Source organism: Amphiura filiformis, chromosome 1 (genome assembly GCF_039555335.1).
Source record: "Amphiura filiformis chromosome 1, Afil_fr2py, whole genome shotgun sequence".
NCBI lineage: Eukaryota > Metazoa > Echinodermata > Ophiuroidea > Amphilepidida > Amphiuridae > Amphiura > Amphiura filiformis.
This window is the reverse complement of record NC_092628.1, coordinates 64,921,710-64,948,370: the sequence shown is the minus strand read 5'-3', so window position 1 is coordinate 64,948,370 and position 26,661 is coordinate 64,921,710. Positions and strand designations below refer to the sequence as shown.

Sequence of the window (26,661 nt, the reverse complement as noted above, 5' to 3'; positions counted from 1 at the left end):
ATAAGGCTGAGTTCACATAGAAGTATAGACCTTTTTCCCTCTTTCCCATCATGCACTATTCCAGGGGGGTATGAGTGTCGCAAACTACATCATCTCCCCGGGGAGTACAGAGTTAAGTTCATTACATTCTGAATACGGACATTTCGGCTGGTGCCTTCATCACAAAAAAGGAATCCCCGATAATCACGATAATGGTGCCGCGATCACTAATACCTTTCGGGGGCAAAAAACAACATATTTATGCCTTATGGACATGGTGTCCTCAGCCAAAAAAGTTTCCTGCTATTGAAACCTAACTTTGTATACATTTTATAGACCTAATGTGAAAAACTAATGACGGGACACGCAGTGATATTTTGTCGGCGTCCGTTTCACTTTTTTTCGGAGATGAAAATAAGACGTAAACATAAATCTCTTACACAGATGTTCTGCATCGCTCCGTAACTGCATCACTCGTGTATTCAATAATTACATAATTAGTAACATCGATGGCCTTTACGATAATCCGCATATATGGAATCAGTATGCCCATATTAAGACAAAATAATTGCAAAGGCCTGGCAAAGACTATCGGATGCACACGATCTATGAGGTTGATGAACTACGTCATACTCCCCTGGAATAGTGCATTGTGGGATAGAGGGAAAAAGGTCTATACGGTATACGGTATTCGCTATACGAAATACGCTCATTCGATCAGGCTGAGTTCATATAGGAGTATACTATGTGAACTCAGCCTGATCGAATGAGCGTATTTCGTATATTGAATAGTGAGTATGTCAGTTTACCCATTTTCTTCGTCTTATCAAATGCTTGTAACTTTACTTCTTGAGGTCACATTGCATTCAATGAGGTGTCATAATGTGCAGAATTAGATAGTGCATCTATTAAAAAATGAATTTGCCCACATATGGTTTAGGTTTTTAAAATTTGGACGGTATACGCTGCACTAAAATCGAACATGCGCGATTCCCACTATACTATACTATACGCAGGTATACGGCCTTTTCGAATAGCTCTTATGTGATCCGGTACTATGAAATTACCTTGCTCGATTTAATCTATACGCGTGCACCTGCAAAACGTGCATCGTATACCCGAATAGTATACTTCTATGCGATCGTAGCCTAAGGCTGAGTTCACATAGAAGTATACGGTATACGGTATTCGCTATACGAAAGACGCTCATTCGATCAGGCTGAGTTCATATAGGAGGATACTATGTGAACTCAGCCTGATCGAATGAGCGTATTTCGTATAGCGAATAGCGAGTATGTCAGTTTACCCATTTTCTTCGTCTTATCAAATGCTTGTACCTTTACTTCTTGAGGTCACATTGCATTCAATGAGGTGTCATAATGTACAGAATTAGATAGTGCATCTATTAAAAGAATTAATTTACCCACATATGGTTTAGGTTTTTAAAATTTGGACGGTATAGGCTACTCTGCACTAAAATCGAACACGCGCGATTCCCACTATACTATACCAGAGAAGATGTAAAAGAAGGAGATAGATCCAGCTATCCTCAAACAAAATATGTGTGTTGCCGCTCATTCAAAAGCAATCACGCTATTTAGGTTTAACAATAAAATACAACAAAAGGGTTCGAACCCATGACGGGTGTGATACATAAGTTGCTGCTTCCTGGTTTTAGGGAAAGGTCAGTGTCTGTATACCATCAATACCATGCATACCATGCATGCAGATCCTAACATCCAGTTTATTTCAAATAAAATATGACCGAAGTTCCATGGCAAATAATAATTTTGCACGCTTGGTTACGCTTTCAACCTCTACGATTTATGATACAGACTATTTTCAATTATCAAAATATCTTTATTAGGTTTGCAGGAAATGACAGGAAAATACATTAAAACAATAAAATATAGATGATCAAAAATCATCCCGTTTCTAACAAAATCCTAAAACACTCTCCTAAATAATTAATATATATTCCAAAATGGGCGGATTTTTTGGAATCTTTACAAAACTACATTTCTTTCTTATAGTATCCACGTGCGGTATCCCTGCAGAGCAACATCAGGTACTTAACACACACGTGTCATACTTTCAAGGAATTATCTATAGAAACATTGGATATGGTTTCAATTCTGGAGTGAAAATTAATCAACCGTAGTCGGCAAGGCACATCACATCAAAGGCTACTTTCAAGTAGATGTGTAACTACTTGAGAATAAAGGACTATGAATAGGTGCGACAGGATAACCTACGGGATTATCTCAAGGATATAATTCCGTTCTTCCTCCTTCTTTTTCAACTTTCCTGACTATACTAAACGCAGGTATACGGCCTTTTCGAATAGCTCTTATGTGACCCGGTACTATGAAATTACCTTGCTCGATTCAAGCTATACGCGTGCACCTGCAAAACGCACATTGTATACCCGAATAGTATACTTCTATGCGATCGTAGCCTTATGTGACCCGGTACTATGAAATTGCCTTGCTCGATTTAAGCTATACGCGTGAACCTGCAAAACGTGCACCGTATACCCGAATAGTATACTTCTATGTGAACGCAGCCTTATGTGACCCGGTACTATGAAATTGCCTTGTTTGTCTCGACATTTGAAAGGGGCGTGAATTCATTTTTGGATACGCCCCTATTATAATTAGGTAATACATGTACCACATGTAGTAAATCTGTCTGCTTTATCTGTTAGTTAAACATAGTCCTTCAAGGAGGACCACGCTCCATTTAGTACGATAGTCCACGCCGTCAGGCGTGGGTCCTTCTACATTAGACATATCCTTCCCGGAAAGTCGGGGAAATGTCAAACTGACTAACCACGCCTACTGATTAGCTACTAATGATATTCAGCCAATCCGATTGACTGAATATCATCAATAGCTGTCAGTAGGTGTGGCTTGCCTAGCTGCTACCAGAACACTAGCTTTTAGCTTGGGATTGACACAAGTATTGCGTAACAAAATTGATTATTAATCCTCTTCAATTGCATATTATGTGTTAATGCTATTATAATACTCGATTTTCTTCTCACCCTCATCGTTCACTGACCTAGTAGGTTGCACACAATCAGTTCCTTTTGTCATCACTACATTTAATATTGTCCTGGTTAACCACGATTCGTTACTTTTTTGTATAGAGGTTGTGCTTGAAATTATTGATTGGCTACAAACAAAGGAATTGAACCGGTGTCCTTCACCGTAATCATGGGGCAGTTCAGTCTATTTAATCAAATGTTGTCATCAACCTATTTGATCGTAGAGCGTGTTTATAGTGAGCCAGATTATCCGGTATTTAGAGTATAAGTACATCTTATACGGTATTGGTCGCCACTATAAACAGACCAATAGCGCTATTTGCCGCACATATTATACGGAACTGATATCCTTCGATATCGATGGATATTGCAGTATATTCATTCCGTATACGGCCACTATAAACAGACAGGGATTAACGATACCGTTATTCAAGGAAGTGGAACAGGGTTGTATAACTCTCCCAGCTCAAATTTATCACTGTAATAACACATCACCTACAAATATGGTACAGTACTGTAGCAATAATGTTAAAAAATAGGCCGGTATCGTTCCGACGGCAAACTATTTGAAACTGTGAAAATATTTGTGCCTCCCACATTGCATTGCGGTGACCTCGAACACGCAGAGTTCAACCACCTCGGATTCAAAATAGCGCTATTAGTTGCCACTATAAACAGCCGAGATAACGGATAAGTCACATTCCATCCTAATCCCATATGCGTATAAGGATACCGTATAAATACCGTACACCACTATAAACACGCTCGTAGTGCATTTGTTATGTGTGTGAGACGAACTGTCTCGGTAGATTGCAATCATGCTTTGTTGAATGGATTTGAGTAGTCCGCCATATTTACGGTATGATACGTCATATGCACAACCTGTATTAATTGTGATAGTTGGCCTATTCGTTTAACATGTTTAAGGTTATTAATTATTTTAAACTGTTGTGATTTGGTAGTTCACAGCATCTTACGAATGGTAGTGAGCTTTGGCAAAAACTGCATTGCTTAATTCATAGCGAGCGTGTAGAAGAATTAAAATATCACATATATACTTTTCTAGGTGCTGTGGTTCTTGAGTTACGTTGTAAAGAGGGCTGAAACAACAAAACTTTTGTAAAACGTACATAACTAATTAACAGCAATAAATTAAGCAAGTTTGCAAAGTACACGATTTGTAGAATGAACTTTTGCAAAACATCAAGGTGTTAATTTTCAATAATATATTGACCTATATAATGAAAATCGATTTTTAGGTTGCTTCGACCAACGATACCTCGTCTACCCTTAAGAAAAATATAGAATTGGAGGACACACGCTTCATAAAAACTTTGGGTTTCACTCATTTATTTACTTTAATTCCTTTTCTTGAAAATAATAAGTTCAGCAAGTTCTTTCTTTCTTTCTTTCTTTCTTTCTTTCTTTCTTTCTTTCTTTCTTTCTTTCTTTCTTTCTTTCTTTCTTTCTTTCTTTCTTTCTTTCTTTCTTTCTTTCTTTCTTTCTTTCTTTCTTTCTTTCTTTCTTTCTTTCTTTCTTTCTTTCTTTCTTTCTTCTTTCTTTCCTTCTTTCTTCTTTCTTTCTTTCTTTCATTATTTAATACGGGCCTATAATTATATTTGTTTCGTTTATCATCATTTATGTTTTATTATTAATGTGCATTCATTAATTATTCGTTAATATATTTATTTCTATTCATCAGTATTTGTTTTATTATCCATTTCATTCATTTTCTATTCGTTGATTGATTTATATATTGCCCTTTATCAGGCTTATGTTTTTTATTCATTTTATTCGAATTATTTGTTGATTTATTTATCCATTTATTTATAAAGAAAATATTTATTTATTATTTATTTACACTAAATTTATATTATTTTTTCGATCAATATATATTAATATATATTAATATTATATTAATTTTTCGATTGATCAAATGATCACCTCCAATCTTATTTTTGTCACGTTTTTTGCTTTTTACTTCGTTAAAGTCGTGTTCGAAGGTGCAGTGGGTAGCTCTACAACTACAAAAAGTCAAGGGACCAGGGACCCAAAATGTAATCAAATAATTATATAAGCCTGCGGAATAAAGGGCCAAACTGTTTGCATTGTGTTCACAAGTTGATTCTCTGTCTAAAAGAGTTATAATAGCTGTGTTCACACATGCACTTATTACCGGTAATATTTTATCTAGGCTTATGTCTGATCGAATTAAATATTTCCGCTAATCCCTTAGTGCGTCCACATTTGTCGGCAATAGCGCTATACGCTGGCGAAGTTACGTAATAATCGGATTAACTACCATAGCAATAGGTGAATCATGCTGATTAGTTGCACCTGTAAGATTAGTATCTTTGAAAAGACCGGTATTGTATTCAATCTATGATTGCAGACATACAGGTGATGAGTGCAACCTGCTTGTAGTACAGCGCGAAATGTTCAAAATTGTTTTCACCTATTGCTATGGTAATTAATCCGATAAATGACGTAACTTCGCCAGCGTATGCCCGACGTGTTATGTCCGTTAAAGCCTATTACCGGTCATAAATATTATCTTTCTACATGAGCATCATCAGAAAATTTAACCCGATTTTAAATGTTTTCACTGAAAATTCACTTTCAATAAACGCCCCTCTTTAGAACAAATTACAGACAATGCGGTAGGTATGTCATGTAAGAAAAATGCAAATTCAAAAGTTCCAAAATTAAGACCATATTTATGTAGGTTCTATTATTATTATTATCATTATTATTATTATTATTATTATTATTATTATTATTATTATCATTATTATTATTATTATTATTATTATTATTATTTTAGTTTGACAAAGTAGTCCCATTTTACAGTAGACTTAGCTCTATATCGCATTTTATACATGTAGGCCCTACTATGGTGGACATCTTTGAAAAAATGACAAAAATAAAAAAAAATTACACTGACTCCCATCATCATGCTATTTTTTTCTTGGTGGGGGGGGTCCCAAATTTACAAAAAGGCGGCTTCAATAAAATTGCGACTTCCCCTATTTCGGCAGCAAATATTTTATGACCCCCCACCGTTTACACCCCCAGAAAAACAGGCATCAGTCTTTTTGAATAAAATAAACACACTATCTGTAGTCATGCTGTGTTGTGACTCCCTACATTTTGGTCATCAAAAATATTTTATGACACCCCTATTTTTCTTTCCGTATATATTTGGGACCCCCTAATCATCTTATAAAATGCAATTGCATGCCTTTCTGTTATCATGCTTATGGCTTAATAAATTTCATCTCCATCTACATCCAGGGCCATACTGCCCCCCCTGAACCCTCTGGGGGGTAAAATTTGCTCCCCCCCCCCCCCGAAACTCGTGTAGGTTATCCTGCGCCTGAATTTTTCACCCGATCCATGGAGGGTGCGATGGAGAGTTTTCAGTGCCTTTATCACTACAGGTATCTGCTCCCCGACCGTATCGGGACCCCCCCCCCCTTGTCATGTAATAGCGTGGCTATCTCCTCCCAAAGCTTTTTTTTATCCCAGAAATACTTTCCGTGTCTCTCCAAATTTTGAGTATAGCCAATGTTTCCTTGTCATTCCAATTGACCCCTCTATGGAAACGGGAAATCACAAGCAGCAAATAAAAAAAGAAGCTAAAAGGGAAATGTAAGAAGGAACAGATTTTAATGTTCATTTTCAATGATTCTACCTGTTCAGTAATAATTCTTCCTGTTATAGTGAACGCTCCCATTTACTCATCTAACGGTGATGTCCGAAAAAATAATCGCATCCCCAGGCCTTGCCGTTTGAGGCGAGCGATCGCTCTCGCTCGCCGCCGCTCGCCCAAACTCGATTTTTAGTGAGCGATTTTCCACTCGCCATAGACACTAAATATCACTCGCTGCGAATCTCCCAAAATCAGCCACTGAATCAGCCATTTCAGTATTTAATCGACGCTGTACTCCTCCAAGCGTAGAAAGTGAAAAATGTTAGTAGCTTCGCGCGCATTTCAACATAAATGTACATAAATACCGTGTCAAGACAGAAACTCTACTTGATTATTTCCTAAATAAGTGATATTTGTGAAAATTTGACCACTCGCCTACAATCATGCCAGCGAGTGATTAACCACTCGCCTTTAAAATCTAAACGGCAAGGCCTGCATCCCGCTAGTTTATATTAATATTTGCAGCTGCAGCCATAAATTACTCTGCTTAAAATTTTCCGCGAGTGATATAGGCCTACTCACAATTATATCCGACAGCCCAATAGTGCTGCGTGTCCACACGTAATTACTATTACCGGACGTAACGTTTCGATCGGTCTTAACAGCTCTTAACTCTGGTCATCTTCAGCCTTAAATTGTCGGATTTAAAGCACATTACGTCGGATATAGTAATTTTTTTTTATCCGACGCTCATTCACACTGCCACTTATATCCGATACTATTACCGACGTAATTTAAGTCCGGTAATAGTCCGACTGTGTGAACACGACGAGTCGGCAATAGCTCTATGTCCGACGTGTTTATATCCGAGCTATTCAGTATCGAAGTTACGTAATGTTACTATGTCAACGGGATCACGCGCTAGTAATGAACCACGATCGAAATGATCACCACATAAAGTATATGGCACTCGAAGGCATACCAAAGTAGCGTGATCCGGTAACCAAGAGAATTACGTAACCACTTCGATGCTGAATTACCGGTCATAACTAACCGGAAATGGTCAGCAGAGCTAATGTCTCCTTCTCTTGCCAGTTCATTCCTCTATTGCGTTTGATATTCGCACCTGCATCCATGATGATTTTGTTTTATCTCTCACTGGTCACACTATTTATACTCTGCTTCAAATCAGTTGCGCGAGTGATTTAATTTAACCCGGAAGTGTTCTTCACGCTGAATCACGCAGAAAGGTGAAAGGTCACAGTTATATCCGACAGCCCAAAAGCGCTGTTCAGTGTTCACACGTAATTACTATTACCGATCGTAACGTTTCGATCGGTCTTAACAGCTCTTAACCCTGGTCATCTTCGGATTTAAATTGTCGGATTTAAACCACATTACGTCGGATATAGTTATATCCGACGCTCATTCACACTGCCACTTATACCCGATACTATTACCGACGTAATTTAAGTCCGGTATTAAGTGGTTTAAGTCCGACTGTGTGAACAAGGCTAATATTAGATAAATAAAGGAACAAATCAAAGGTCGACGCCGTATTATAAACGAATTTGCTTTCGTTTGGAGGCCGGCCCCTCCGTCCGTTAATGTGAAATGTTGAGAATTTCAGACCAAAAGATCAATTTTGACCGATATTTGACCCCAAAATATATGGTTTTATAAACGTAGACTTTTTGACCCCCTCCCCTGCTAAACTGAAAAATCGATTATATGACGTCATCGAACTTTTGGTTTGTTCCCTAAATAATAAAGCTTATATCGAGGAATTATGATTTCTTTCATTTCTGCTTGCTTACTCTTTTGTTTAGAGATTTTTAGATCAAAGACTAATCATATCTGAACCAGAGTATTAAAATTGCTCGAGTTGTCATTCCATTGATGATTAATCAGTCACTAATGAATGAATATCGTCATAGGCCTTCAATATCATGCATATGAATTATAAACGAATGCAATATGTAATTAAATTAACGAATGAATGACTGGTAGATTGGTTGCATGATTGAGAGACTGAATAATTTGAGATTGATGAATTTATGAGCGGTCAATAACTATTTGGCTGACTGATTGAGATTGCCAGATCTAGGCTTTATAACACTATGGACCACAATGGCCTAATCCCAATGACATAGTTCAATAACCTCAATTAAATACTCAATTGTGCAAATTTGACCTCAAGTTGCAGAGTATGAGTTTTTGTACCCAAATTTTCAAAGGTCATTCAATGAATATACAAATGTATTGGGGTTAAAGAATTGTGCCCTTATTAGATGAGCATGTTGTGGATCCTAGTGTAAGACCATGGAGACTGATTATTGAGTGGTTGCTTGACTCGATTACTTGATAGATATTTTCACACCATGATAATGTACCGGTACATTAATTGTGAGACTACAATGTAATTTGTTAATTATTGATCGATTGATCAAGCGAATGATTATTGATTGATGCTTGATGAGTAGTTCAAATTTAATTTCATCAAACTGACTATTAATTCATCGATATATCAATATAATAAGTTATTGTGATTCTATAATATTATATTATTATATTATATTGATTGATTGGATGACCATATCAAATAATTCATTAATCAATCAATCAATTCATTAAATGAGTCTGATTGTTTTATTGATTGTTTGTTGAATTATATTGGGTGGATGTTGGTTGAATGAACCAACGATTGAGTGATTAATCAAAGAATCCCTTGAACTTGAAGAACAGATTGTATCCATTTTTCGAAAATCAGAGTAACTTTTAATTTTTCACCCCTTGCATGCAAATTGACCTTGGACCTGTCGAGCCTCAAAACTTGGTAACTATGTGTCCTATATGTCCTACGTGCAAATATGTTTTACTTTTGTAATCCTTGGGCCCAGACAAATAATTTGACATGTTTTTAGTGAATTTGGAGCATGTTTAATTTTTGTCCCCTATATGACTATGAGCATGTAGGGTGTTTGAGGGTCTTTTTTGAAGGTCACGGAGTTCCAATGGTTGACAAAAGTTTTGAATTCAGCATACCCGAATCAAACAAAACAGTTTGGTTGCCATCTTTTACGCGAACTTGCCGCTTGATGCTTAAATAAGCACATTTCCAAAATAGAACCAGACTAATAAAATAACACTGATTTTACAAAATAAATTAATATGATATCACGATTTAGGCCTACACTGGTCTATCGAAACCTAGCTACTTCAAAAGTGTGAAGTGTTTTGATCCATGCAATCTTAAAATCTATCGATTGAGATGACTAGCGTACTCGTCCCAGTTACATAACAGATGCGGTTAAATGATGGGCGGGGTTACCAACCATATTTGGAGTTATTACCTTGTCATTAACTGGGTTGGTTCAGGTCACTGCTTATGGTAATTCGCTTGCGCTGCTGGGGGTAGAGCACCAATCTATAAGGACCAACGCCTGACGGCGTTGATTATAGTGCTACATATTGCGTTGGTCCTGTATGGACTAGTTAAACACGATTTCATCAAACATTATAACAATAGCTCTTTTACAGTGTGCAAGCATCCCGGGCAATAATTGGGCAATAATAGAGGATGTGCGTGAAATTATTGATTGGCTCCATACAAAGGATTTGAACCGGTGTCCTTCACCGTAATCATGGCGCAATGCAGTGTATTCAATCAAACGTTGTCGTCAACCTATTTGATCGTATAGTGCATTTGTTATGTGTGTGAGGCGAGCTGTCGCGGTAGATTGCAATAGCTTGTAATCATGCTTTTGTTGAATGAATTTGAGTACTCCGCCATATTTACGGTATGATACGTCATAATCTAGGTGATTATTTGCATTGGATGACTTGAATACGCTGGCGAAGTTGTGTAATAATCGGATTAATGCTATAACAGTAGATGAATACGAGTTTTGAATATATCGCGTTGCAAAACCCCATTCAGTGATCCCAGCGAAAGTGAAAAAAAAAATCAAATTGTTACTTTTATAAAAAATGTTAATGAAAAAAATTGGCAAAAACCCCAAGAAAACGGCAGTATCGACGAAGTTGAAGCCCCATTCAAATACATGTAGCTAATTTATATATACTGTCAGTATATAAATTACAGATTCACGTAAATGCATTATTTTTGTCTTAAAGGGGGGTAACCCTATTGGTTTTGGATATGGATTGTCTTCAAAATTACATATAATATCAAATATTGTCCCCTTTATACAACTTTGTGAAAAAACCGAGAGCATTTTCTGCGTAAATGTGAATAAATAGCAAAATTTGCAACCCAATACTTGGTATGCGTGAATTGCATTATGGGAAGGCAAGCAATAACATGTGCCGTAATTCCCCTGCGTTCGTCATGTGCCATGCGTGCGTGGTTGCACTGACATAATAACCAAGCTCCACTGTACTAGGTACGCATACTAGCTACGGTGACATTTCCCCACAACCAGTCTTTTCGTGTTCGTCTGTATATCGTTCATGATGATTTTTGGCTATAAATTATGGCAAATGGCAATAGAGCTCAATAACAAAGCAAAACAGAAATGCCCCGACGACAATGCTGGAAATGCCCGTATTGAACGGAAATTTAGATTTTTAAAAACTCTTTTTCGTACCGATTCAGAAAAAAAAGAAACCAAATATATTTCCCCTAGACTCGCTTGCCAGTCTCGTGTACGCCGTTTGTACACTGAGACTGGCTTATGCCATTTTGTGTGTCAATGGGATTTACACACTTAACGTTTTGCGCAGCTCAAACATTTCAACAATTTTTTTTGCAATTCAGTCAATTTATACGAAATTGGTACTCACATATCTGATCTCCAAATCATAGTTATCTTATTCAATGTATCCAAGTAATTAAACTTGGAATTTCTGATACTTAAAAGATAATTTCCAAGCCGTCGACCCCCCTACGTCCGACGAGCGTGATCGGTGGTGAAACAATGCAAGTCACGAGATGACCCACCTCATTTACAGCCGGTTTCTGTCGTCAAGTCGTGTTCGCGATACAGCCACGTTGCACAAGTGGGGTCGAGAGACTAATTGGTGACGTCGATAACAACGAGTAAACAAAATGGCTGGGAGAACTGAGAAAGTCGTGTTTTTTAAAAAATGTTTCATCGTGACGATCAGAAACCTCAAAAAACTTTTTTTGACCGCGCTTGATATGCTAACGATATACAGGTACATTGAAGGATATAAATTGGATGGTAAATAAGCCAAATATTGCAAGAAATCTACTCGCTAGAATCTTAGCGAGCCCGCAAAAAAATGTCCGTCCATGCGAATGTAATAGTGACAACGTAAAATCCCGACTAATTTCCCCTTGCAATATGTACATTTCAAATGAATGTAAATAATTTTGGGTTTAAAAATTGGAGCAGAAAAAAAACCTGTCACTACCGGGATTTGAACCGGGGACCACTGGGTCAACAATACGAAGCTCTAACCAACTGCGCCACGCGGGCAGCTTCTAATTTCAGAAGAATTTTCAAAGCTTTAAAGTAACGTTGTTGATCTGAAGTCTCTTCAGCAGTTATTGCGGTTCGCTCTTTTCATACAATGTGAATGACGCGAAACCAAACTAGCTGTTGAGGAGACTATAATTATCTACGATAAGCCTGTCCAGAATTCCAGAAATTGGTAGCCACCCAGAAAGGTAAATAAGCATGAATTCTCCGATTTCTCCGGAAATACATCGACTTGGAGTGTCAAATTTCAGAATAGGAATAGGAAAAATACGATCTATTTTGTGATACCAAAAACTCATTAACAATGACAAAAATCGGAGGATGATGTTGTCGATCGGGTTACGGACCTTTAAATAGGCCTACACGGCTTTCGGCTGAACCACTAGCAGAAGACACCAAATTGATGTTTTATGACCTTTGACATTCTTTTGTGGCTAGTGACATGGTCAGTTCAATTCACGCCGAGTGTCCTTGACAGGTTTGACTCTGCTTCAGTGGTCATGAATGAATTCAAAAGATAACCTCTGCCCCAATAATCCCAAGCAAACTGCTCTTCGGATGATGTATCATAAGAACTCAGTCGTCAAATGATGATAGTCATATAATGACCAAAAGATTATTACTGACTATATCATTGAAGACTGAGTTCCGCAGTCTAGTACAAAATCTGAATTTTGATGATTTTTACGATCGTCCGGATGAAAAAATCACTGAATGGGCCGTTAGTTCCCTCCTCTCCTTAACCTGGCAATATGAATCAAAGAAAAATAAAGAAAAAATTAAATAAAACAAGACAAAAAAGACAAAGAAAAGAAACAATAAAAGAAAAACAAATATGAAAAGTTCGAACAATATTTGGTTTATAAAATTAATGTGACCGTGATGAAGCTCGAACTCACCACCTTCCGATTTAAAGTTCGAAGCGCTCGTATACCAAATTCTGATGCCTTACCAAGTGAGCTGTGCTCCTGAGATACGAAATAAAAATACAATAATACACTGTATACCTGCTTGTGTCGGTAATTATTTGCTCAAATTCCATAATGGTACAGTGCAACAGAGCAAAAATGCCCAAAATTTAAAAGCTATATAATTTATGAACAATATACACTACACATAAAAATACTAAAACAAGGGAATTTCAACATAAGAATCCAAACAATTAAGTACCAACATGCACAGCTTTGTCCTTATATCACATTTGGGTTTTAACAAAATGTTATCAAACCTCTACTGTGATTGGCAGCTGCACAAGGCATCTCTATGATAGCTGATAATGGCCATCCATTCAGCAAGTGGCTACTAACTGACCTTGACAGGCTTGAATGAGCACTGTCATCTGCTACAAAACCATCACACTCTAGGATCTGGTCACTCCATAATGCTACAGGGAGCACAGTACTTTGACAATGGAGTGAAAGACTATTATTATTGATTAGGCGCGGATTTTAAAAGTACAGCTCCTATGCGTGTATAGCAAAAAATTGGAATAGAATGTTTGGAATCATGTAACAAAAATACTAAATGCATTTTGCAAAATGTGCTCTTACCAATTTATAAAGCATTTCATTAGCTTTAATTTGACATATTGTTTGACATGTTTGGAATTATGGTAAATCATTAAATAAAATATTTATTAATTAATCAATTATGTCAATTAATTAAAAATGTAATGCAAATAGGCATATTTTCTCTGACAGAATTGTAGGATTTGACAAGAGCCATCTTTCTTGTAAGTTTGATTCTTATAACATACCGGTATCGTATTGCGTCCCGTTATAGTTGCAGAAAAAATACGCGTGCAGGACACACATACGCACCCCCCCCCCACACACACACACACACCCAGAGGATCGTACCGCTTTACAATCGTATAACATTCATTGGCGCTAGTAGTAGTAAATTCCAATTTTCTTTGCTTTACCTCACTTGTTCTGCTCAAAATTAAAAGGGGACATATCTGACAGTAAAAGCTTACATTTTATGGAAATTGTTTAACTATTTGCTTAAACAGCACAAAACAGATAAAGCAGACAAATTTACTATACATGTGCCTATACATGTATGGTATGCCAGGGACTGTTTAAGAATATATCATTAGATTTATGATATTTACTTCGAGGACTGTTATATATCAAAAATGTGAAAAATATCAAATTTTAATAATTTGTCATAAAATTTGTATTATATCGTGAATTTCAAACAATGAAATTTATTTGATATCAGAAAGACATTCTTCGTATTCAGAATGCAATTCGATATGTCTGATGTGCTCTCATGTCCCACAAAAATACTATCGAAACGCTCAAAACGCTCATTCCAGATCCCTTAATTTGGTTAATTTTCTTTGTCTTTTCTTTTCTTTTCTTGTTTTATTTATTTTTTCTTAGTCTTTGATTTAAATTGCCAGAGTAAGGAGAGGAGGGAACTAAAGGCCCATTCAGTGATTTTTTTATTTTTTTTTCATCCCGACGATCGTAAAAATCATCAAAATTCAGATTTTGGATACTACTGCGGAACTCAGTCTTCAATGATAGTCAGTAATTTTTATATTTTGGACATATTATTATGACTATCATTTGAGGACTGAGTTCTTATGATCCGAGGAGCAGTTTCAGACAATTGCTTGGGATTATTGGGGCAGAGGTTATCTTTTGAATTCTTTCATGACCAATGAAGCATAGTCAAACCTGTCAAGGACACTCGGCGTGAATTCAAAGACCATGTCACTCGCCACAAAAGAATGTCAAAGGTCATAAAACACCAATTTGGTGTCGTCTGCTATCTAAAGGCCTATGGCTGATTTTGTACCTTTCGTCGTTGTCATAGATGTGCTAACATAGCTTGCTAGTGCAGTGGTTCAGCCGAAAGCCGTGTGTCTAAGACAAAAAATAATGCATTTATGAGTCTGTAATTTATATACCGGTACTGACAGTATATAAATTAGCTACATGTATTTGAATGGGGCTTCAACTTCGTCAATACTGGCGTTTTCCTGTTTTTCATTAAAAAAATTTATAAACGTAACAATTTGATTTTTTTTCCACTTTCGCTGGGATCACTGAATGGGACTTTCTGGCGCGGATTATTCAAAACTTGTTTTTACCTACTGCTATATAATATTAATCCGATTATTACATAACTTAGCCAGCGTATTCAAGACATAGGTTATGTTAGGGATAAACTGTACATGGGTATACGCCGTAGAAGTGACGTCATAATCGGTTTAACTACCATAGCAATAGATGAATACAATTTTTGAATAGACCGCCCTGCACTACAAGCAGTTAGCAGCCTGGACAACCGATTCTTTTGTTTAGCAAGGCTCACTCAGTCATTTAATGTGGCAATACAAACGATCGAATTTGGTGTTGAAACGAGCTAAATTTTGAGTTACACCTTTTCAATGTAAAATTAATTTTCTCGGCCAAATGAAATGCAATCATTTTCATTTTTTCAGTAAATGTCAGGTCAAATTGTAGTGCTTGATACTTATTTTTTTTTCAAATCCTAGTGTTAAACTTAGGCGTGAAATTCGGTCATTTCGTGTAAGATTTTCGATTTTGATAGGCTTAAACTCTGCCCGCGAGCCTTTTCTTGGATCAACCTTTTAGCTTTTCAAAGTAATATAGTACGCTAATGAAGGATTTTTCCCAACTTTCTAACGCACATCACCGTGAGCGATATATCATAGTTTTGTCAGAATTTACGTTTTGATTTCACCATTTTTCACCGGCTGAAATTTTTCAAAATCAACGCGTGAAATATAAGGCTAATAATACTAGCATTGTGGATCGATATCCCTGGGTTTAATAGGAATACCGGCATGATACAGTGTTGCCAGAACTTCAATATAGCAACGAAATTCCCAGGCCTAATAGCGCTCCTATACTGATCATGTTTATAGCACGATGAGGATATTTCATCATCACGTGAGTGATTCGGACCAATGTGTTGAAATTTGCTTCTCCTCAAAACAACTTTGCCCGAAGGCTTACATGCAATTGGGCAATATTTTAAACAAAACTTTCTTTTACAAAACATTATATTACGCTGTATGTTTTATGATCAAGCAAACTGTTTGGAACACACTTCCAAAGAAATAACCTACGTAACGCCCCGGCGTAACGCCCCAGACTTTCGTTATTTAAACGCCAGAAATAGATTGTCCTTATAAGAACCATCAGAGATTGTGGCTTATAAGAACCGTTCATTATCATTGTTAACTTAAACAGGTTTTTGTTTTAAACATCTTTATAAATTGATTGTTTTTATGTTTGTTTGTAAATTTCGTGCTTTACGCGCTTTGAGTTCCTCATCAGAGATTGTGCCTTATAAGAACCATTCATTTTCATTGTTAACTTAAACAGATTTTGTTTTTAAACAAAAACCTGTTCAAGCAATTATTTAAAATTGCTTGCCTAAAAACAGAATAACTTGGATGTTAATACTTGACGTAGTGTTTCAATTGTCATGAAGGTGACTGGGTATGGTGCCTTTTGTTTGTGTTTGTTTGAAACTGCTTTTGGAAACCCACCGAAAGTCATAGGCCCTAATGAAGCAGCCAAAACAATACCAGGTTAAACATGGAAGTTTATAAAAACTTATTAAATAACCGTAAGGAAAAAAAAATTTGTGGCAACAATAAGCCTTGCATTGAAAGTCATGGTTAAAGTGTGTTGATTACCACACCAAAGTTTCCCTACATACACCCCCACTACCCACCTTACACACCTCTGCACCCACCCCACCCTATAGGCCTACATGTACATGATATTACATAATAATATATAGCATAGCTATACATTTAGGTATAGCGCTTAATTATGACAAATATGGTTAGGCCTATATATAGGCCTACATGTCAAATTAAAAACAAACCCGAACACTGATGAATCTCTACAGAAACCCGAACACAAGTCTGAAGGGTGTAATGAAAATGGCAACCCGCGATGGGGGGGGCGGGGGCTAGGTCATACAAAATTCACATGGAGATAGGAGGGACAGAAGATTAAAATCCCCTATAATAACACGCTAATTTTTCTAGGTTTGGACCTTGGATTTTCATGAACCTCAAGCGTGCGTCTCTTAATACGGACTAACCTAGGTAAACAAACACACAGACAGACAAAATGGTTTTCATAATCATGGAATGCATATAAATTGAAATTGCAGGCTATCACGGGAGCAATTTTTAAAATTCACCTCATTTACCAATTGGGGATTTGGGCTACCAAATCGCTAGTCGGGCAATCTTCATGATCTTTGCTTTTCAATGGAAAATTGCCCTGGATGACAACAATGAAAATATCGACTATTTCTGCTGGTTGCGCACGAGATAAAAGCACCGAGTTTGACATTTTCAGAGCATGAAGGGAAAAAGGGTAAAATAAAACGGAAATTCTGACAAAACTATAATATATAGACCCACACGATGTGCTTTACAGAGGTGGGAAATATCTTTCTTTAGCAAACTATATTAGTTTGAGACGCTAAAAATCAATTCCGTAAAAAGCTCCCAGGCGAACTAAAGGCCTATAAAAATCAAAAATATCACACTAAAAGATACAATTTGATGCTTAATTTTAACACCAGGATTTAAAAAAAATGTATATCCAAGCACCAAGTTTTTAACTGACATTACTGAAGAAAAAAAAAATATTGCTTTATATTTGACCGAGAAAATTAATTTCATAGCAAAAGGTGTATCTCTGAATTGTGCTGATTTTAACATGTATCGATCGACTTTTAGCGCGACTAAGCATTTCTAAAGAATCGGTTGTCCAGGTAGGTGACTGCAAGCAGATTACACTAATCACATGTCTATGAGCGTGTTTATAGTGGGAGCAGATGTGCGGTACATTGCGGTACAATTTCTACCCGGTTAGATATTATCCGGATACTTGCCCACTATAAACGCTAGCAGTATATGTATGTACGGTACATCGATATCCTTCTAAACCGAAGGATATTGTGGCGAGATATTCCCACTATAAACACACCAGTATAAATTGTGTGCGGTATTACCGGAAGTAGGAGCTTCTTCATGATGCGTAGGATGCGCGCAGGACATTCGGAACGATTCTCACCCCTAAGAGTTATCAAAACAGAAGCTACATGTTCACCGCCATGATCATATTGTTGAATGGGCTGTTTCTAACTCGCGCCACAATATTTACATACTCCCCGTGTGACCTCGGGTCATTGCAAATGTACGATAATGTTAGTTGGTATATAATTTGTGCGGTAACTGTGTCTCACTATAAACAGCAAGGGTATCGGTATATATACAAGGATTATCGTATACGGTATACTCAATATGCGGTATATTCAATATAAACACGCTCTATGTCAGCAAACATAGATTGAATACAATACCGCTCTTTTCAAAGAGACTAATCTTACAGGTGCGAGTTATCAGCCTTTCTTTGACATCTATGGTTCAATGTATCGGTACCGCGTGAACAGTGTAGTGAAGGGCGGTATAGTCAAAATTGTATTCATCTATTGCTATGGTAGTTAATCCGATTAACTACGTCACTTCTACGGCGTATAGAGGCCCTGCATGCTTTTATCGATTGGCTCCAAACAAAGGATTTGAACCGGTGTCCTTCACCGTAATCACGGCGCAGTAGCCTACAGTCCATTCAATCAAATGTTGTCAGTGTGCGAGACGAACGATGTATAAATCTGGAGGTCACATCATCACTTATCGTGCTTATTGTAAAAAGTTTGTCCAATGCATATACTGTGTGTATTGTTCCCGGGTATTGTCAATGCAGTCAAGCAAACAGGTATTATATTTTGAAAATGCCGCTATAGTATATTCACAGGGGTGTCTTGAATGGCCAAACATATGGGACATAATCAAATTGCAGTGACTGCTTCCTTTGTTACCACATGTCAGTCATCTTGTGATTATTGGACCATGTAAACCTGCAAAAAACGAGACAAAGTGAAGGCCCTATGCACCTAAGTGCATAAATCTCGAGCTCACGTCACATGCGAGGTTGTCACCCTTCAATACATTCTGGTACATATTTAAAGGCATAACCCATGTTCATGTGAAAGATAAAAAATATATTTTAGAACCTAACCCAGCACATTAAAGATAAAAGTAAGTCCAGTCTCACCAGGTATCAAGTAATGGACGAATGAATGAATGAATGAATGAATGAATGAATGAATGGGTGAATGAATGAATGAATGAATGAATGAATGAATGAATGAATGAATGAATGAATGAATGAATGAATGAATGGATGAATGAATGAATGAACTCAGTTCTCAGCGTTTCTGATAAACTACTACAGTGCAACAGAGCATAAATGCCCAAAACTGAATTTTGGACAGATTGACACATAATTTAAAATCTAGATTAAAGTGAAAGATGTCACTTACAACATATTTTGATCAAACTCTGATCTTTAATAAGGTTGCATAATAAAAAGAAATGTATGAAAAAAATGAATTAATTTTTTTTTCGTCAAAAGTAAATATGTTATAAAAATCAAACTTACAGGAAAGATTGACTCTTGTCAAATCCTACAATTCTGTCAGAGAAAAATTGCATATTTGTATTTATTTTTTTAATTAATGGACATAATATTGATTAATTAATTTGCGATAATAAATATTTTTTTATGATTTACCATAATTCCAAACATGTCAAGGAATGTGTCAAATTAAAGCTAATGAAATGCTTTATAGATTTGTCAGAGCACATTTTGCAAAATGCATTTAGTATTTTAGTTACAAAATTCCAAACATTCTATTCCAATTTTTGGCTATACACGCACAGGAGCTGTTCTTTTAAAATCCGCGCCTAATCAATAATGAGTCTTTCATCCTATTGTCAAAGTACTGTGTTCCCTGCAGCATTATGGAGTGACCAGGTCCTTGAGTGTGATGGTTTTGTAGCAGATGACAGTGCTCATTCAAAGCCATTTAGTAGCAACTTGCTGAATGGCTGGGCATTATCAGCTATCAAAGAGATGCCTTTAACCCCAGCTGCCAATCACAGTAGAGATTTGATAACATTTTGTTAAAAACCCAAAAGTGATCTAAGGACAAAACTGTGCATGTTGGTACTTGATTGTTAGGATTCTTATATGTTGAAAATCCCATGTAGTAGTATTTTTTATGTGTAGTGTATATTGTTCATAAATTATATAGCTTTTAAATTTTGGGCATTAATGCTCTGTTGCACTGTAGTATTCATAATATATTATTTTCATTTATAGCTCGATGGTCGGGACGTGGCGGCAAAACAAGCCTACGAAGCCCTGATGTGGGTTCGTCTGTATGAGCCGGTCAATGACAGATACGATGACTTTATCAAAGATATTAGCTATGAAGAATTCGTCTTATTCGGCAAAGAATACCGTGACAATACACAGCGTCCACAGCAGGTAAATTATTATTTTTCCTCTGCAACGAATCACCAGGATTGGCACTAAATTCACGGTTTTTGTATTAGCCACGAAAACCAATGGCGAATTTTGTTGGCTTGCTCTCAATAAAGTGAGGCAAGGTATCGATCGGTTATGAATAATTCACTTCAACTCTTACTCGGCCCATGTGATTGAGGTCACCACATACAGGTGTCGTAAAAGAAGGTTAGCGAATCGTTGAAGAGAGTAAAATCGCCTCAATCGAGGTCACGACGGGCGGAAATGGGGTCAATTAATATGATCCCATCAGTGATAGTTTTTTACAAGAAAATCTTTTAAATTGATAGAATGTCTTTTTGCTATATAGTAAGGTCGAAATTTGGACTTACTGTCAATAATACGAAGGAACTGCGTGACAAGTATAAGATATGGAATACAAGTGAGTATTTGAAGTCATAAAACAGCGTGATATACCTCACGTGACCTTGCATTATGGCGCCGTATTTGTCTGTGTGTTCGCATTTATGTCCTCCTCATTCAGCGTGTTTATAGTGAATACACCGCATTACTCGTCGATACTCGATAGATCGCCCAATAAAGCGGACTTGGTCACCGGCCAGTTCCAAAAAATGCTTAACTACAGGCCTTATGGAGACAACCAATCCTTTTGTGACATGTCCATTCACCCATATAATAAAAGTAATCATTGATTTGAATAGGTCGACCTCGATTTTCTTTTCACAGGACTCGCTAGTAAAATTGACATGACTGAAAATGGTCCTTTCAATTAGTTTTTATGTGTCTTTGAATGACAAATTGGTTGAAAGAACTACATGTTTCAGTAGGTAAAGGACCATTACATCTACATATCATTAAATTATTTGAAAAACTGTGAATTTAAATGGTAAAATGTGAAGTCGAAAATTAGCAAATTTTACTGAACTAAAACCTGAATAAAATTTCTTCCCACCAAAAAAATAAAGGGTATCAGATGGAAGCTGAGCCTTTCAACTAAATAAAGTTCTGTGTACGTGAAGTCCAATTTGGCTTAAGAAAGTCAAGACCACGCAAAATATAAAGCTTCTCATTATTATAAATACACACATATTGTACATGGAAAACACCGTGACAATACGGAGTGTATTGTCACGGTGAAGACCGTGCTTGGAAGAGTATGCTGTATGTGACCATACTTATGCTAGCATTGAATAGGTCGACCTCGATTTTCTTTTCACAGGACTCGCTAGTAAAATTGACATGACTGAAAATGGTCCTTTCAATTAGTTTTTATGTGTCTTTGAATGACAAATTGGTTGAAAGAACTACATGTTTCAGTAGGTAAAGGACCATTACATCTACATATCATTAAATTATTTGAAAAACTGTGAATTTAAATGGTAAAATGTGAAGTCGAAAATTAGCAAATTTTACTGAACTAAAACCTGAATAAAATTTCTTCCCACCAAAAAAATAAAGGGTATCAGATGGAAGCTGAGCCTTTCAACTAAATACCACGGATTTAGTACAGTAGTTTTCAAGTTTTCAAGTTTTTATTTGGAATTCACTTTTACATCAGCGGCACTCATCTATCTGATGGTGCATCCAAGACATTAAATATACAAACAAAGCTTAATAATTATAAACAATTATATAACAAAGTAAAAATATACTCAAGCAAAGGGTACATATAAATAATCTAAAGTGAGGAAGAGGGCTAAAGAAAGAGAACGGATGAAAGAAAGAAAGAAAGAAAAAGAAAGAAAGAAAGAAAGAAAGAAAGAAAGAAAGAAAGAAAGAAAGAAAGAAAGAAAGAAAGAAAGAAAGAAAGAAAGAAAGAAAGAAAGAAAGAAAGAAAGAAAGAAAGAAAGAAAGAAGGAAAAAAAGAAGAAAAACGAAAGAAAGAACTTAATCAATTGTTACCAAAAAAGACACTTACAGTGTCATACAGATATACTTATACTATATAATACATGTTTGTATGAGCTTCATAAATCAATACATTAATATCATTAGCATCAGTGAGAAACATTTTACTACATTTATCAAGTATAGACCCTAGATCATAGCTATATATCTTCGAAGATGTTATCTAAGAGGAGATGGTGTCTAATATTCGCATCCCCAACCGAGAACATATGCCAAATTACTTCCCACCCTTTGGAACATAGATCTCTTTCAAGTCTTTTGAAGTGGTCATTCCTTATGTAGTCCAAACTTGTACAATTGAATAGAAAGTGATCAACTGATTCCTCCTGATTTAAATTGCATAATTTACAAAGACCCGTGTTTATATCTGACCATGACTTTTTCCTTCCTTCCAAATCTAAAGATTTGGAATAGGGCCCTCTGTTGGTCATAATTTACTTTAAAACGTATTTTCAACGTAGTGAAGAAATATTTTAGGTAATATAACACTATAGAATATAAAAACTAGTATTTTTAGTAGTTACATTTCAAGGTCGTTACATTAAGGTAACTGAAGGTTTTAACATTAAGGTTATTTTTTTTTTTTTTTTAATTAGAGGCAGCCCGTCACCCTTAAGGTTACTCATTGTTGTTTGTTGATGCTGGGGCCCAGTATCAACCAAAAACATCAAGGCCGAAGGGCCGACAGGCCCGAGGCCGGAGACTCCCATACGACGACTAAACACTCAAAGTGAGACCCCAATATAAGGGCCCCGCAGGGCAAGAAAGCAAGAGTAACCTTAAGGATGACGAACTGATAACGAAAATTCTGTTATATTTACGGACAGCTCGTCACCCATTTCATAGGCCTACTTTTACACTTTTTTTTACTCTTTACCCCATAATTTCCCTCATTCTTCAGGCCCTGCCCTCTATCGGGGGCTAATTTATAGTTTAAGCTTGTTTGCTATTGTTTTGGAGCAACATTGTTTCATTATAAGCCTGCGGCGCAACCTTGAACAATATTGTCTTAGCAATATGTGACCGTCCACGGCGAATGAGCCGTAAATTCCTCCCCCGGTCAATTTTTTTTTATTTCGTGTTTAAAAAATAAACATCATAAACTTTAAAATGGTATATCATTTGACTTCAAACGATATCCAGAAGCGGGGTTATGGTTTGTTAAACTTTGCTCCTCCAACAAAATTATAGCTTTTTTCGTTTCTACGTGTGTCTCTTTTTCCACATTGCTGGCAATAAATATCAAACGGTCATAATTGGCGGTCATTTCAAATCATCCCCAAGTCAACGAGGTTTAAGAAGGTTCTCTCATTGTTAATTGTTGGTTATGCATACCTATACAAAATACAATGCCTGGTAACCCACCACTTGAAAAGGATTTATCAAACGCAAACAAAGACCAGAGCTATTAAAAGTTCTATAGCCATCAAAGGTAGAAGCTTATTATCCACTTCAATAATAGGATTATTGATTGGTGTTGTGACTATCAAAATAAGACAGATGTCGCGCCAGCTTAAGTGACCGATGAATACGACCTTCGTACACATTTTATACCGTAACTCAGAATACAATTTAGGGAATTTACGGCTCGTTTGTGCTGCCGGGTCACATATTGTCTTTTGAGATAACGCATGTGACCTTTTTATGGGACACCTTGTATTTGGCTCCCGGCATGAATGATCGATATAAGTAGGAAAGAAAATCACACAATAGTGACTACGGTGTTATAGTAGAGCACAAATGAACCAGAGACGTCGGACTGAGGTCACACTGAGGTTACAATGGCGTGTCTGGGATTGAAAAGCACGTGTGCCAACCTGCAGTATTTTAAGATTGGTATGGCGGCTAGTTTATATGTAATTAATTGTCATGTACATACTCGATTGTTTATCTTGGTTCTTATAAGTGCCGATAAATCGGCTTTACAGTCAGCTACCTGCACAACCGATTCTTTTGTTCTGCAAGGCTCACTCAGTCATTTAATGAGGCAATACAAACGATCGAAATTGGTGTTGAAATGAGCAAAATTTTGAGATACACCTTTTCAGTGTAAAAATTTTTTTCTTAGCCAAATGAAAAGCAATAATTTTCATTTTTTCAGTAAATGGCTGGAAAAACTATAATGCTTGATACTGATTTTTTTTTTAATCCTGGTGTTAAACTTAGGCCTGAAATTCAGTCATTTAGTGTAAGATATTCGATTTTTATAGGCTTCAGCTCGGCCCGCGAGCTTTTTCTTGATCAACCTTTTAGCTTTTCAAAGTAATATAGTTCGCTAATGAAGGATTTTCCCCAACTTTCTAAAGCACATCACCGTGAGCTATATATCATAGTTTTGTCAGAATTTCCGTTTTGATTTCACCATCTTTCACTGTCGGCTGAAAAATTTCTAAATCAACACGTGAAATCTAAAGGCTAGTACTAGCATTGTGGATCGATATCCCTGGGTTTAATAGGAATACCGGCATGGCTATAGTGTTGCCAGAACTTCAATATAGCAAAGAAATTCCCAGACCTATAGCGCTCCTACTGATCAATCATGTTTAACCAGAACATCCAATTGGGGATTTAATCGCTGGTCGGGCAATTTGCTTTCAATGAAAAATTGACCTGGATAACAACAAAGGAAATATCGACTATTTCTGCTGGTTGCTCTCGAGATAAAAGTACTCACCATTGCCTACTTTTACTTAGTTTGACATTTTCGGATCATGAATGGAAAAAGGGTAAAACAAAAACGGAAATTCTGACAAAACTATAACATATAGACCCACACGATGTGCTTTACAGAGGTGGGAAATATCTTTCTTTAGCAAACTATGTTAGTTTGAGACGCTAAAACATGAATTCCGTAAAAAGCTCGCAGGCGAATTCAAGGCCTATAAAAATCAAAAATATCACACTAAAAGACACAATTTGATGCTTAATTTTAACACCAGGATTTTTAAAAAAATGTATATCCAAGCACCAAGTTTTTAACTGACATTACTGAAGAAAAAAATATTGCTTTATATTTGACCGAGAAAATTAATTTCATAGCAAAAAGGTGTATCTCTGAATTGTGCTGATTTTTACATGTATCGATCGACTTTTAGCGCGACTAAGCATTTCTAAAGAATTGGTTGTCCAGGCGGCAGACTGTTTACTGCACATCTGTTAAAATTCATATTTTTAAAAATAAAATTCTATCATCCAGACTGGGTGATGCAGCAGAATTTGACATTACTATATATTTTAATAGCTAGATTTTATCCAAGCTCGGCACTTTAGATGCTAAAAATTCACGTATTGCACACAATAAATGGAACAGTTACATTTATTCCGCTAGTAAGGATTTTAATAACAATACGCTATTTACATAACAATTGGACACATGCTAATGATCTATTGTCACATCCTGATTCTTTTATCCATGCGCATCACGTGGAATTGTAATAACACAATCAAGTGACACCAGAGAAGATGAGAAAAGAGGAGATCGCTCGAACATATAATCCGATTACCCACAGTTAACCTCTATTCACTTTTCTTTGTTTGGGGTACTTAAAACACCACTTGAAACTTCCTTTGTGGTAATCTGTTCATCCGCCACACGCTCGTCTGATTTGGTAGTTCTCTCCAGTGGAGAAAATATTCCACACACGGAAGTACATCGTTAAAGTCCCAATTTTGCAGTCAAATCATGCTTAAAAAAAAAAAAAAATAATACTAACCAGGGTGACCATGATTTTTAAACGAGTGAAGAAGCATTATATATATTGCAACTCCCATTAAAAAAATCAAAAAAATTGTTAAGTTATGAAAAGTCAAGCATAATTAATTTTCCAGTCAAATTAATATAAGGTCAAAGGAAAAGAAATTTAAATGATAACTATTTGAATATTTGCGGCAGTTTACGGAAACATGAAACCAGTGTAATCAGTAATTCAAACTCGTGTCAGTTTCTCCATATACTCCCGTTTTGTGTCCAAACGTGTCCAAAAATGCTATTTGGATCCAAAATGCGGGTCTTTTTCACAGGGATCTCGGGTCAAACTTAGCAGCCAGTCATGCCAAACAATACAGAAATTATATTTCGCGGTCAACTGACGTAACAAATTGATATCCGGGCATGCGTCGTTTAGAGCTAGACAGTCGTGACTCGCAAAGCCACTTATCGTATTAGTTGATCAATCGGATTAGATCATTGTTTCC

General features: G+C 36.5%; 1 long non-coding RNA gene across 1 annotated transcript in view; it reads left to right on the top strand.

Moving 5' to 3' along the window:
• The window catches only part of LOC140151059 (uncharacterized), a 525,069-nt gene that overhangs the window by 56,274 nt on the left and 442,134 nt on the right, over positions 1-26,661 (top strand). The window lies entirely within an intron of this gene.